The sequence below is a fragment of the Dufourea novaeangliae genome, unplaced genomic scaffold (genome assembly GCF_001272555.1).
Source record: "Dufourea novaeangliae isolate 0120121106 unplaced genomic scaffold, ASM127255v1 scaffold65, whole genome shotgun sequence".
Taxonomy (NCBI): Eukaryota; Metazoa; Arthropoda; class Insecta; order Hymenoptera; family Halictidae; genus Dufourea; species Dufourea novaeangliae.
This window is the reverse complement of record NW_015373961.1, coordinates 2,759,245-2,773,118: the sequence shown is the minus strand read 5'-3', so window position 1 is coordinate 2,773,118 and position 13,874 is coordinate 2,759,245.

Below are 13,874 nucleotides of genomic sequence, written 5' to 3'. Positions count from 1 at the left end.
TTCAGCCGCGGGTATTCGTGGCCGGCATTGCGCCGGATGGCACGTTCATGGGCCATTTCCCTCGATCGTATTGAAATTTCGGACACGGAAGGTTTCTGGGGAAGGGGGTAAAGGTCGTATTCCTTGGAGTCGTGAATACGGGAAAGGAATTCGGGAAGACGTTGCGTACGAATTGGTACGGCGATCGAAAATGGAATTTGGAACAATGGTTAACTCCAAAGGAGACGTTATTTTATTGGGGAATTGTAGCGACAGATGGGCTTGAAATGTTCTGTACTTTTTAATGAAGTATTAACTGTGTATATAAGATGTCCCGAAATACCTTCGGCTCCCGGAAATGAGGGGTTCCTGGTATGATTTGAAACAACTTTTTCCTTAGCAGAAATGTTACCCGAGGCTTTGTTAACGAGATATTAACGAAACACCCCGATCAGAGCACCAGTCTGCTGGTCGAGTTCCCGCGGTAGCATTGGCTGCGTGCTGCGATTGGTAGCTAACGCTATCGTGGGAATTCAGCCGGCAGACTCGTTACGAAATTTAATATTATAGAAATACATTATAATATCACATATTAAATATCTGTTTATTACAACATTTATCAAAATTTTATCTTATTATCGACATAAATTTTTAATAGTTCTCAATCGTTAAGAAAAAAAGCACACAATTTCGGAGTTTGGACTTAAAAGAATATTTGTTGATTTACAAATTTTTTTTTAAAATGGAGTTAAAACAGTTAAGAACTTGGGTCGACGATATGACGCGAATGGGTTAATAGGTAAACTTTGGTTCTGCGTCCTGTATTACCAGAGATCTACAATCGGTTTGCTAAATAGTCTTACATACTTGTACCCATTTGGAAATACAGTTTATTATTGAAATTTCCATAGCGAATTTCTCTTACACATCTGTTTAAAATACTGTATAGCGTTCGCCGTATTTGCTACCGAGGAACGAGACCTTGCCCTTTGTAACGTAACGATCGTGAGGGTAGCAACTAGTAACTTTTCGACGAGCAACCTGGTGGGACGGGAACAGAATCGTATAAGTCGAACTCGTTACGACCGTTCTCGAGAGTGCGGAATATTGCGTTATTCCGTCGCTGAATCATGTATCGAATAATAATGGTAACGAGCCCCAGACCCCAGAAATATTCGAGAAGAGAATTCTCTGGTATTCAGACGTGGAACCGGCCAGGCGACCGGTTGAAAACGATCCCAGGGATCCCTGAAACCGAGAACCTCGTTCGAGTACACGATGCATCGGTTACGATATTTCTTCGAGAGGAAAAATCACGGAACCGATGCACCACTTGATCAGATGCTCAAAAGGAGGAACATGTTAAGATACTACCACGACTATACGGCTCCACCTTTCACGGTGAGCTTCTCGGGGGGGGATCGGATTATATCGGCGAAAAGAGCTTGGGATGGTACTCGATCGGTAAATAAATATCAAAGAACCTGGTTATATGTTAACGGGTCGGAATAAAACGACGCACGGATGAATAGCGAGATGTAAGGGAATTGGGTTTGAATAAACATGAACTGGGCTCGTTTTATGATCGAGATTATTTTTATTTATCCATTATTTTACTATACCCCTTACAAGGGAACACACCGAACCTGCACACACCGATTTTAATAATAATAATGGTAATAAATTTAAGTTAATTTAATTTATACGGGTGAAAACCCTTTATTTACAATATGTGATTTAAAACGTTACATCACACTAATACAACAAATCGTCAAATGGAGTATAGTGAGATATAACACTTATAAGAATAGAATTCAAGTAGATATAAACAAAACATTGGTACTTAACCTAATAACAATAATAACTATGCTACCCTATCATAGAAAACACTATGTAATTCAGACCTAAATTTATTTATGTTCGGTGCGAAAATATCAATCTTGTCGTTCCAATTATTTGCCAAAGTGCATGTGCCAATAATAATAATTTATTAACGGGATAAATACCTTTTAGTACTTGTATTGATTACTGTATGTCAGTTGCTGAATACCTGTGTAGCGGCCACCGGCACGTGCAAATAAAAAACATTTGGCGTGCAAATGGTTGGAGGGTATTATGACTCGCGCACCAGCAGAGCTATTTTTGAAAAAGCCGTATGGTTCCTATAAATGTTTCATTAAAATCGACGTGTGCGAGTTCGGCATGTTCCCTTATTACATTTGTCTACGCTTCCACCATCGATCGCCATTTTTTAAATTAAATAGAAATTCGTTTGCTCGAATAAAGGTTCTATCAGATTCGAATGAACTTAAACACCTCGTTAAAGTTTATTAACTCCATTTGTCCTTGTACAAAACATTAAATTTTTCGTTAATTTCAATGCTTGTAATTTATTTCCCTCGGACCTGATTATGAAATTATACGAATCAATGTAGAACTATTGCAAAATGGTGGCAGATCTGACATTGTGTTTTAGTTTTTTTTTGCATTTTACGCTGCCACCCCACAAAGTATTAAAACGTGAAACATCCTGTATATGAATTATACGATTCACCATTTCTTCATATGGTCCAGTTTTAGAATATACAAATAATGTATTTGCCCCTGATATTGTAAGTGAGTCAGTTTTCTATCAATAACAGTAACGATGACTAAAATAGTTTCGGGGGTTCTAATGAAGCAACTGTCGGATATTCTTTAACGATCACGAAGGAATCGAACAATTTATCCAGAATTCATCGTTGCCGGAAACGCTAACTCGATTCCACGAAGGATAAAAGGTCGGGGGTGTTTGGGGGCGATCCGTAAAAGCGGAAACGGATATGGGAAGATATCGCATAGTTTACACAGCGATAAAAACCCCCATAAAAGAACCGTATATTTCAGCGTTCCGTGAAGCCGGAACGTCATCATGACTTTATAGGCGACGAAAAGAATGAGCGAAGTGTGCAGGTACACGCGGGGGTGAACACATGTACGTATAGTTTCTTGTCCTACTTCACTTTCGATTGGAAAATTTATGTACAAATTCGATGGGAGTTAGCAAAACAATCGTAACAATTGGACACAAATATACTGTTTAATGACTAGACAGCGGATGTTTATGCATTTATAACATCCCTTGACTTGCAAAACGTAGCAAAATAAACATTCCAATAAAATTTAATATTATATATGCATTATTATTAACATATTAAAACCCCTAGTACAGACAAGAAATTTCTAGGCCATTTTGTTTTTCCTATATCAGTGTAAAAAATGGTTAATTTGCATAAATATCCGCTGTCTATTGGTGACGAACCTCTTTAAGACCCTAACTGATAAAGGCAACTGTCTCCAGAAACAAAGGAATCAGTAAAGGCGACTCAATCACTGATCACAGATAGAGAAGTGGTCTGTTTTAAGCGGAACACCCTGTATAATATCGGCAAATCTACAATTATGGCAATAATAATCCGCGTGACTCTTCAAGATCACGTTCGCGTCAGTTTGCAAAATAACCTCGTATACTTATTGTATCCGTTTGGAAATACAGTTTGTTATTAAAATTTTAATACTGTATTTCTCTTTCTGCAAATTTCCAACAACACTAAACGCAGTAATACTCTCGAAATTATTGCGTAATTCTTAACAACATCAATCATTTTCAAGCCTTGTAAATGATTCATAAAACTGTTCAGAATTATTGTTCCACAAAACAATAGAACGAGGCAATGATATCGCTTCTGTACGATAATTTTGTCTCAGAGTCCAGTGACTTGTGGAGACCAGTGGCCATACGAATAAACGACCCCGTTTCTTCGATACCGGCTCGGATATTCCCGTAAACTTCTCCGCTGGAAATAAACTAATTGTAATAAAGGTAAACGCTCGAAACCGGTAAGGAGACGAAATTAGATTATGCAAAGCGATGGGAACGGGGAATCAAGCTACGGAAACGATGGGTAGGGTGGGTGGAAGGAGAAGGACAAATAACAATTCGCGAAGGCCGAGGACAAAGTATAATTGAAGAAGCTCTTGTTAGCATAGGAATGGTACTTTTCCGATCTTTAGAATAGAGTGGCTTTAAAGTTCTCGAAACTCAACCGGAAATATTTCCTCTTATACGTGAAATTGGACGGGACCGCGAAACAGCCACTTACCGTGCCGCGTGAGAGAAAGAGAATTACGATTAAATAAATATCGGGCGGTAGGTGGGGGGTTGGTAGGTGGAAAACGGGGGTGTGGCGGGTCTGGCGCTCATGACGTGTCCGAGGCGCTCTTCCTGGAGTCGATATTGCTAAAGAAAGAAAGCCAGATTCGCATTCACCTTCGACGAACCAAAGCAGAGGATATATTCAATTATTAGTACAACCGGGAATTCGTAGTACAACCGGGAAGGGGGTGATTCTACGTTAAAAAAGAAGAAAATATTTTGGTATAACATTTTCTCATCCGTGGCTCCGTTTTCAAGAAAATCGACTTTAAAATTTGGTCAACTTGTAAACGATTTAGTACAATTTGATTGTCGTGTTTCAAGTGGACGCTGCGTTTTTACTAAAAAAAATTTACAGAATCTTTAACACTAGAATCACCGACGATACACGCATAACTATTTCGATCGGTCGATAAACATGGAAAACTTTTGAAAATTTACAAATTTATATATTAACTGATTCCTTCACTGTCATATCGTAATAAACATTGGAAAAGATCTGAGAAAATATATTGTTATAACATTTTAATCATCGTTATAAAAGTGTACTGTCAAGCCATTTTGACTTGTTTGGTAGTTCTAGTGTTAATATTGTTCGCCAAAGTTTGGTTTTGCTTCCAATTTTCGCTGAGCAAAAATAGGGACATTTTATACTTCATATTAAATTAGCTATTATAATTTAAAATGTTTTTAAAAATACTTTTATTTAAACTAAATTATAAAGTAAGGTTTAAATTTTATATCTAATCAAATTTTTTGTCGATTGTTGTATAAATAAATAATAAAACTCAATTTCTGCGACAGCGGAACTCTTTCACGATTAGAAATAGGGATATTGACCTTAGCGGGTCACAAGTTTGCGAATGCCAGGCATATTTCCGGGCCCCATCAAAAAAACGATTCTTCGTTTTCCTATCGTGGCTTAATATTCGAAGATGCCAGGCGAGATTCCCCCGGCCATTTTATCGGCGTCACGTGTTGCCGGAATGTTACTTGCATCGAAACTGTTAGAAGCCATCCCATCGCGACACGGCACAAAAGACAGAGAGAAGATACTGGGTCACTGTCGACGACCCTGGGCAAACGTCGATACAGAACGATATTTGACGAGGAACGAGCTACGCGGGGGATATGGAAACCCTATGAAACTTCTCGAAGATTTCATCTTTAGCCCCGTATTACCCTCCACGAATCCCCCCCCCCCCCCTTTCCCTAACTACACTTCAGATTTTGCATTCCGGTATGAACACCCCCGAACATAACACCACCCTCCACTGGGGGAGGGGGATGGAAGAATCGCTATGAGAAAGTAGAAAGGGAGCCCAGGATATTTTGGTCCATTTCCGACGAATGAACACCCCCGATCTAATAAAGAAACTTGGAACGTTCAGTGTACTCTCTCCCCTGTCTCGCATTTTTCCCCCATCGACGGCCACCTCCAACCATCTCCAGTTCGACCACCGTATCTCTTCTCCACGCGACAGCACCCCAATTCGTTCTATCGTGACTGGGGCCCAGTGTGACCACCACTAGGACTTTCGTACTAGCCCTAGTGGGGGTTTGTCGATTTTTAAAAACCAATTTTAAAAACCCGGTTTCTTTGATAAATTTGTAAAATTCGAAAACTGGTTCTTAAAATTAAGTTTCAATTACGTTTTGTATTTATTTTTTTTTAAATTCGAAATTCGGTTTAGCCGGTTTTTTTTGGAATATTGGAATTCGAAAACTGGTTTTTTCAATAGTCAGGTTTTATATAAAGCTCTAGTAGTTCTCAAAAAATTTTTGTGTTCTAGTACGTTCACCAACAAGACCAATACCTTCTTCCTTCCAAATAGTAATAACAACAACAATAACATGAGTTAGACATATGAATTTAATATTTTTCTCTCCACCCACCCTTTTTACATTCAGTGAAACAAACGTGATTTCTCCCTTTTTCTCCCTAACCTCTATTACTCACGTAATCCGAGTAGCATTAGCCTATAAAAATACGACATATTCTTCACTACTGAAACACTTCTCGCGCGTTATAAGATCACTACAACAATAAAAACAAGTGGACGAATTAAATATTTTGATATGAGTAACCACCTTTTATTGATTCACAGCATAATTCGTAAACCACCATGTAAAAATTTTGCTTTACATTTCAAACTTACCACACAACAATAGAATTGTCAGGATATTTAAACAATCAAATGTTTAAATAATAAGGTAGTAAATATCGTGAATTACCCCTTGTAGGTTAAAACGCAAGTAACTAAAAATTTAGTCCTTTCTTTTCAAATATAGCATTTTTTTTATGCTTCAGCCAGTACGAAATATGTGTACTTGGTGTCACACTGCTCGGGCCGATTCCAGGAACGAGGACACACGGCCAGCCGTGGTAGACATTCCCTGAAGAAAGAAACAGCTTGGCGTATATGTCCCCCTCCCCCCAGTAGGAACGCGCTGGCGAAGAAGGGTGGCGGTAGTGGAAAAAAAAGTCTCGTACAGCAAAGTGCCAAGGTGCACCATCTTGAGAGATCCAGCCGCGCCCCCCTATCGAGCTACTCGACGGTGTGTCTACACGCGAACCACTTTGCCGCGATCTGTCGACGGAAACGGGGGGGGGGGGGATGATTCCCGCGGAGTAAAAGAGTTCCTTATATTGGGGCCTGGAAATCAGCTGCCATCGAGAGGGAACGACGCCGAGATATCGGGATGATATGAATTTATCGTCGTGTGGTTGTGAATCGCACGAAGAAACGTATGGAACGCTCGTGACACCTTTCGTCTGTTCCGTCGAGTAAGGTGATTGGGGCGGAGGTGGGTGGATCGTTTGGAGGAACGATGATAGAGGTATAAAGTTCTCCGTATTAGGACCGTTAAGCGTTGTCGCGATTCAACGTTTCTTTATCGTCGCGAGAGCAATGAAAACGGTCGGGGAGTCTCTTCCCTAGGCGAGATACGGTCTGAGCCAGCGTCGCGACGACGTTACGAGCGTACTATTCAGCGACGCCTTTATTTTCCGCGGATTCGGTCATTGTGTGCCGGTGAATGAGCGAGAGTCCTCTGAACGTTGCTTCCGTTAGAAATAATTCGAGAACCGTCTCGAGTTTTCTAGCGCGAACTCGTCGAATCGTTGTAAAAAATGGACAAGGGGATAGAAGGTAAACGGGACGGCGAAAGAAAGAGGGGGAAAGAACGCGGGGATCCGTTGAAATGGTTGTGTAAGAAACGTGGATGCTGTGGAAAAAGATACGAGGAGAAACGACAAGCGAGGAGAATAGCTTCGACGAGGGGAAAAACAACGTATGAAAACAAACGTAACGGACAAATGGTTACTTCGGTGACAGATAAATTGCGAGAATATCCGTGGAGTGCGCGGACGAATAAGAAAATTAAACCCCCCCCCCCCCCGAACGTTTTTCGTATTACGTTCTACTTTTAATAAATGCATGTGCACAGTGGGAGTCTGTAAAACATTCTTGGAAATATAGTCAGAGGTGTAAATATGTGACCAGTTCCTTCATTTTTCTGAAGTGATGTAGATGATATCCGATATTCAGGTGATATGAACTATAATGTTACATAGGGTTCATTAGGGCAATGCAAACCACTTTAGATTCCGTGAAGCTTACACGCATGGCACTAATCACAACAAAGCCGAAACAAACCATATCAGGTTCATTCGGAATGACACCAGCCACGATAAACACATTCTGATCGAAATATACAACGGCGAAATCCATTCAGGCAGAAGTACACCACAACGGACTCATTCAGATGAAAATAGACCACGGTGATTCATCCGGAGTAATAGAGGCTACAACAGTCCTATTCAGATCGATACAGACTACAGTAGATTCAGTCGAACGAATACAGACCATTCCTGACCCATTAGAATCAAAACAGATCACATCTACCCGTCTGGAACAATACAGATCGCGTTGGACACCTGTGACCCTCAGGACTTACAAAACCCCCAAAATCCTTGGAACCTCAAAGATTCCAAGACACAAGGGATACCCGAGACCCTACGGACACCACACACTCAATGGACACTCAACATTCAATAGATACCCAACACTCAATGAATACCCAACACTTAATGGACACCTGAAATCCTCAGGACTCACAAAACCCCCGAGACCCCCAAAATTCTTGGGACCTGAAAGATTCCAAGACACAAGGGATACCCAAGACCCTACGGACACCCAACACTCAATAGATACCCAACACTCAATGAATACCTAAAACCCTCAGGTCTCACAAAACCCACGAGACCCCCAAAATTCTTGGGACCTCAAAGACTCCAAGACCCAAGGGATACCCAAGACCCTACGGACACCCAACACTCAATGGACACTCAGCACTCAATAGACACCCAACACTCGATGAACATCCAACACTAAATGAACACCCAACACTCAATAGACGCCAAAGATCATAGGTACCCCCACGACCCATGAGACACTCAAGACCCAGGAGATACCAAAGACTCAAGGGACACGAAAGACCCAGAAAACATCCAACACCCAATGGACATGCAAGACTCAATAGGCACCCAAGACCATGGGTACCGCCAAGACCCTAACTCACCCAAGATTCAAGGGTCATCTAAGACTCTCAAGACCCTAGAAACAGCCCAGACCCTCATGGCCCCCAGAAGCCCTCACACATTCCGGACTTCTAAGACCCCCAAAAAACCTGGTAGTCCGATTTGATCTTCATCGTCCTCCCTGAGTCCCGATTGGTCTCTATCGTCCTCAATAAGTCCTGCTGGATCTCTACTACCCCTAATAGGTAAAATACAGTCCCTACTGTCCTGAATAAGTCCAGTCTAGTCTCTATTGTCCCTAATTAATTTGACATACTCTAGATTCAGTCAATGTTATCTGTATCAACCTCAATAGATTCGACAAAGTTTACAACACCATCTATGACTCGAACGTTTGTCTGACTAAAATGATTATCCAATATGTATAATTCAGCTGAAAATGAACGAACTGACGTAAATGCTTCTTCAACTACGTTACATTCTCGTGAAAAGAATGTTGCATCGATTCTAGGTACACACGCAATGTTTAAAGACGATGATTTCCGGGGTCTAGTGAAAGGACGTACTTTAACCATAAATCCGAGCTCGATATAGAAACAAATATAAGGCCAATACTTTCGGATATTGCCGCACCGAAGTGATTGATGGTCCAAGATATTCAATATCTGCAAAAGTTCGCGGCGGGCGAGCCCTGCCTGCCTGACGCCGGCACTCTCTTCCACCCCATCCCTCTACCTTCTTTTTCTTCCCTCTCCCCCTCACTCCTGTCGCCTCTTTTTCTTCTTTTGCACCGTTCCACCCTCACTCTCGCCCCCCTTAAACCCGAGGTATTCTCCTTATCCCCTCATACACTTCCACGAAAATGCACGACTCGAAATCCCGAAGCGGGGAAAACTTATCTCACGAAATTCAGTGGCGACCGCGGTAAGAGCTTCCTCGAAGGGTCCGCGAAAAGCGGGCAGATCGTGGTGGAATTGCAGCTTAATCAAAAATATCGAGGGAACGGGATCTTAATTGCTCGAATTACGAACCTTATCTGGCCGAGTGTATGTAAAACGTGACCCCAGAAATGGTTACGACGAAGACGAGGATTATGTAGCCCGTTAAATCATCGTTTGGACGTTCCGACGGCAGGCATTTGGACAAAGGGCTCGATAAATTAAACACACTGTAACAACCCTTAAATATATATATATACCAGGATCAGTGAAAATAAGGGCGGATGATGCTAATTTAATATCTCAAACAAAATACTTATAACGAGAATCACCGAGCTACTACGTTTTTAATAGCGACGGATTAAAATTTAATACAGAGGAAAAAATAAGGTGAATCGCGTATCAGGAGTAGAGATGGCGTGCCAAATCACTAACGGTGATTTATCACAGTAATCGCCGAATTACGACCGTGATTGCGATTATCTTTATCTTGAGTGAATTTGCTCACTACGATCATAAGTCTTTAAATAGAAAAACGTATGTATTCAATATAATTTTACGATGAATTACATTAATATTTGTGTTTAAAAATCAGCAGAAGAAGCAAGAAATTCTAAAAGAATGATTTGCTAGGTAACATGTAGATTATAATTAATAATCGTTAATTTATTCATTATTCTTCATTTTTTCTAATTATTCCTTCACTTTATACGATACAACTCGAATTCTTCTTTCGATGTCGATAATATAAAATATACAGGTTATGTGTCGCGTGTAAAGAACTGTTATGTTTCTCCACCAATCAGAAACGTTCAACGAAAAATCACGAATCACTGTAAAAAATCTCTAATCAGTAGATAATCTCAAATGTATCGATATTCCCATGCGGATAATATCAAAGAATTTATCAAAAAAAAAAAGGGAATAATAACTCCGAGGAGATACGAGTATCGATGTTCTCGAGAGAGCAGAGGAATATTTCGAAAGGAGAATATTTCGCGAGTCGGAAGGTTTCTCTTTCGCGATTACGTGGCCGCTCGTAAAAAAGTATACGGTCGAAGCTGAAACGGACGGGGTCTGGGGGCGAGTGGAAAAGAAATAGAGGGCGAGAAGAAAAAGCATCGGAATCGCTGACCGATTCCCGTGGACTTCGCGGAGATTCCCGGGCGTTGGAATTGTTTTTTCGGCCAACTGCCGGTGTCCTCCGTGGACCCATTAAACCGACTTCTGCTCGTACGTGTAGAGAGACGAGGAAAATTGAGAAACAGAGGGAAAAAGCCGAGTAGCTGGGATGACGCAACGGCCGAAAAGGGATCGTCCCCCGAATCCCCTTACGATGATTGCGGGGCTAGGCTTTTCAGGGCAGCCCTTTTCCTCGAGTATCATCGTTTTCCCTTGCTACTCGCCTCTTATCGCGCCTCCGCCACGATGCCCCGTTTCGTTCGACGATGATGTCGCGGCTACCGCCTGCTCGTGCCACGGGACCGCAGATAGGCCAGAAACTCGGTGGAATTTGATTTCCCGCGATATCACGGTCGCTGCATCCCAAAACAGCCGTAACCGAAATGATAATCGTTCGAGACGACTTAAAGGAGCTAAGTCCGTTTTCCTTGGCGTTCAGAAACACGGGGATCACCCCCAATAGGGGTGATTAAGGCCTGTAGATATTGTGCCTTTTTTGGTGTATTGTCTTGTTGGTACTATCTGCCTTATACGAGGTGTTTTGCCAATGTTTTCTGGGAGTTGTGTTATGAATTGTTTATTTTATTTATTTTTGTTCGTATTACATTGAAATTTGTTCCAGCGCGAAACTAGTTTTTTTAGGTTATCTGATAATACTTTTTGGGAGTCTGTTCATTAAGTCACTTAAATCCTGAAATCATTCACCATGGTTTCTTTAATTTTTGCAACGGTTGGTAGTTGCTATCAGACTAATAAGGTGGATGTGGGAGTAATTCCCTGTGCAATTCGTGTAAAAATAATTTTTTTTAAAATAATGGCTTTTTGAGAACTCACAACTTCTTTCATAATTGCAGTTTTTACACTTAAAACACACGTCTGTATTCGCCTAGCAGCTAAATCATTATGATCAGCATTGACTAACATCATTGGGAAAATCTGTCAGCACTTGTCTGTACATGAAATCATTAGTCATTACCCCAGCATTATTCAACCACATCGCAATTACCAGAACTTTGGAAACACCCCTCGTACTATTGTTTTGAGAGTACTATCTGTACATACTATTGCCGTGTGGGTACTTCTACCACCTACCTTATATTAGTTAATAGTTTAACACTATTTCTGGATCACAGAATTTTTCGTATCTCTATTCCATTTCTTGATATTTTAAATTTGACATAAGTGAGTCGATGCTATTTGGTCATCTAACCCTTAAATCCTTCTACCACATTGTGTCAAGGTTATCGGACTGTTTTCGATAAAATTATTCCCAACAAGAATTTCTGGGCCAGAAGATTCAATTATTACATTAACTTCAAGTACATCGTGCACAGCTTTTGCACGGGTAGCAATATTTACACATTCTCAAATTCATACACGATGAATCGCAAAACTGGACGAGTATTACTCCACATGCACAATAACGAAAAACAAGTGCTTTGTAAACATAGATTTATCCAGTAAAAACAGGTATTCATCGCAAAAGGTTTACTTTAGAACTACATATTTAACCGTCAGGAACAGAACCCCAATTGTTTTCACGTTAATACTGTACGAATTTGAACGTCCAGCCTTATACCCCCGAAACAGAAGATCTTACAGAGATGGGCAAACTCATTATCTATATAAAAAGTTTCGAATAACGAATAAAAGATAAAAAAAAGTATTTCGTCATTTCTAATTGTATAAACGTGGAAATTTCAATTTTTATAATAAAATAATACTTCTTTATGAATGAATCGACATTTATCGAACAATTATTTAATCTCAGTAACTGTTTAAAGCTCAGAACGACAGCCTTAGATGCTGCTGCTTTTTACTGTGTATTATTCGAATAATATTCTGCCCAACTCTGAGATCTTAAAATCTCCCACCGTATCTTGTAAACAGATCCGTTCGAGCGTAAAACAATTAGTTATCCTGGCCCAACCACCCCTTGAACGGTCGACCCCGATCCTGAGTAACGAACTATCAGAGAGGCATTATCGCGTCATTTTTCATGGTTCCCTTAAATATCGCACAACTCATTTACAACCATAGAAAGCAGACGTTTCCGAGCGGCGGCACACCTCTCGCCTGTCGTTCGCTGCCCTTTGCTTCTCGTATAATATCGTGGCAAACGAGCTGCTGGAAAGCATCCCCCAAGGCCATTTCGAGCGGAAACTCGTTCCAAGTTTCGGACACACGGGGGATGGGCACATCGATAGACAGAGAGAGAGTCATCGGTGCGCACTCGTACACACAGGGACGAATAGAGAGTACACGCGTATACTGGGTGTCCCACGGAGTTGGGCAGAATTTTATTCGAATAATACACAGTGAAAGGCAGCAGTATCTAACTGTGTAATCCTGAGCTTTAAACAGTTAATGAGATTAAATAATTGTTCGACAAATGTCGATTCATTCATAAAGAAGTATTATTTTATTATAAAAATTGAAATTTCTACGTTTTCAACAAATAAAAATGAGTAAATACTTTTTTTATCTTTTATTCGTTATTCGAAACTTTTTATCTAGATAATTAGTTTGCCCATCTCTGGTGTCCCACTTGCAGCTGGGCGAAGCTACATATCAGGGATGGGTATGTCCTTCGATATAAAGAGCCACATATGATACATTTCATACATTTTTGAATGTTCAAGGGCCACAGAAATAAAATATTCTGCTGTTGGTACATTCTATACTAGTATAGATTATTAACACTGAAACTACCAAATCTGTTAACCCCTTGCCCTATCACATCGAGTCAGATTCGTGTTGATGATTTCAAAATCGATTCAACAAAGAAGAATATTATTCGGCTTTCTTTGGGTCGAAGTGAAATGCCACGTTGCTGGCGTTAATATTTAACTTTGCAGTAAAAATACAGTTGCGATAAGTACAGAATTCCCTTCATTTCTGGAGACAATGTAAAAGTTCGACAACAATGCAATCCTAGAGTTTGTAGACGTCAAGAAAATCGTAGGGCGGAAGATTAAAACGACGAAATTCAGATTAGTTATTTTATACTGAAATTACTAAGGTGCTTTCGTGAGTA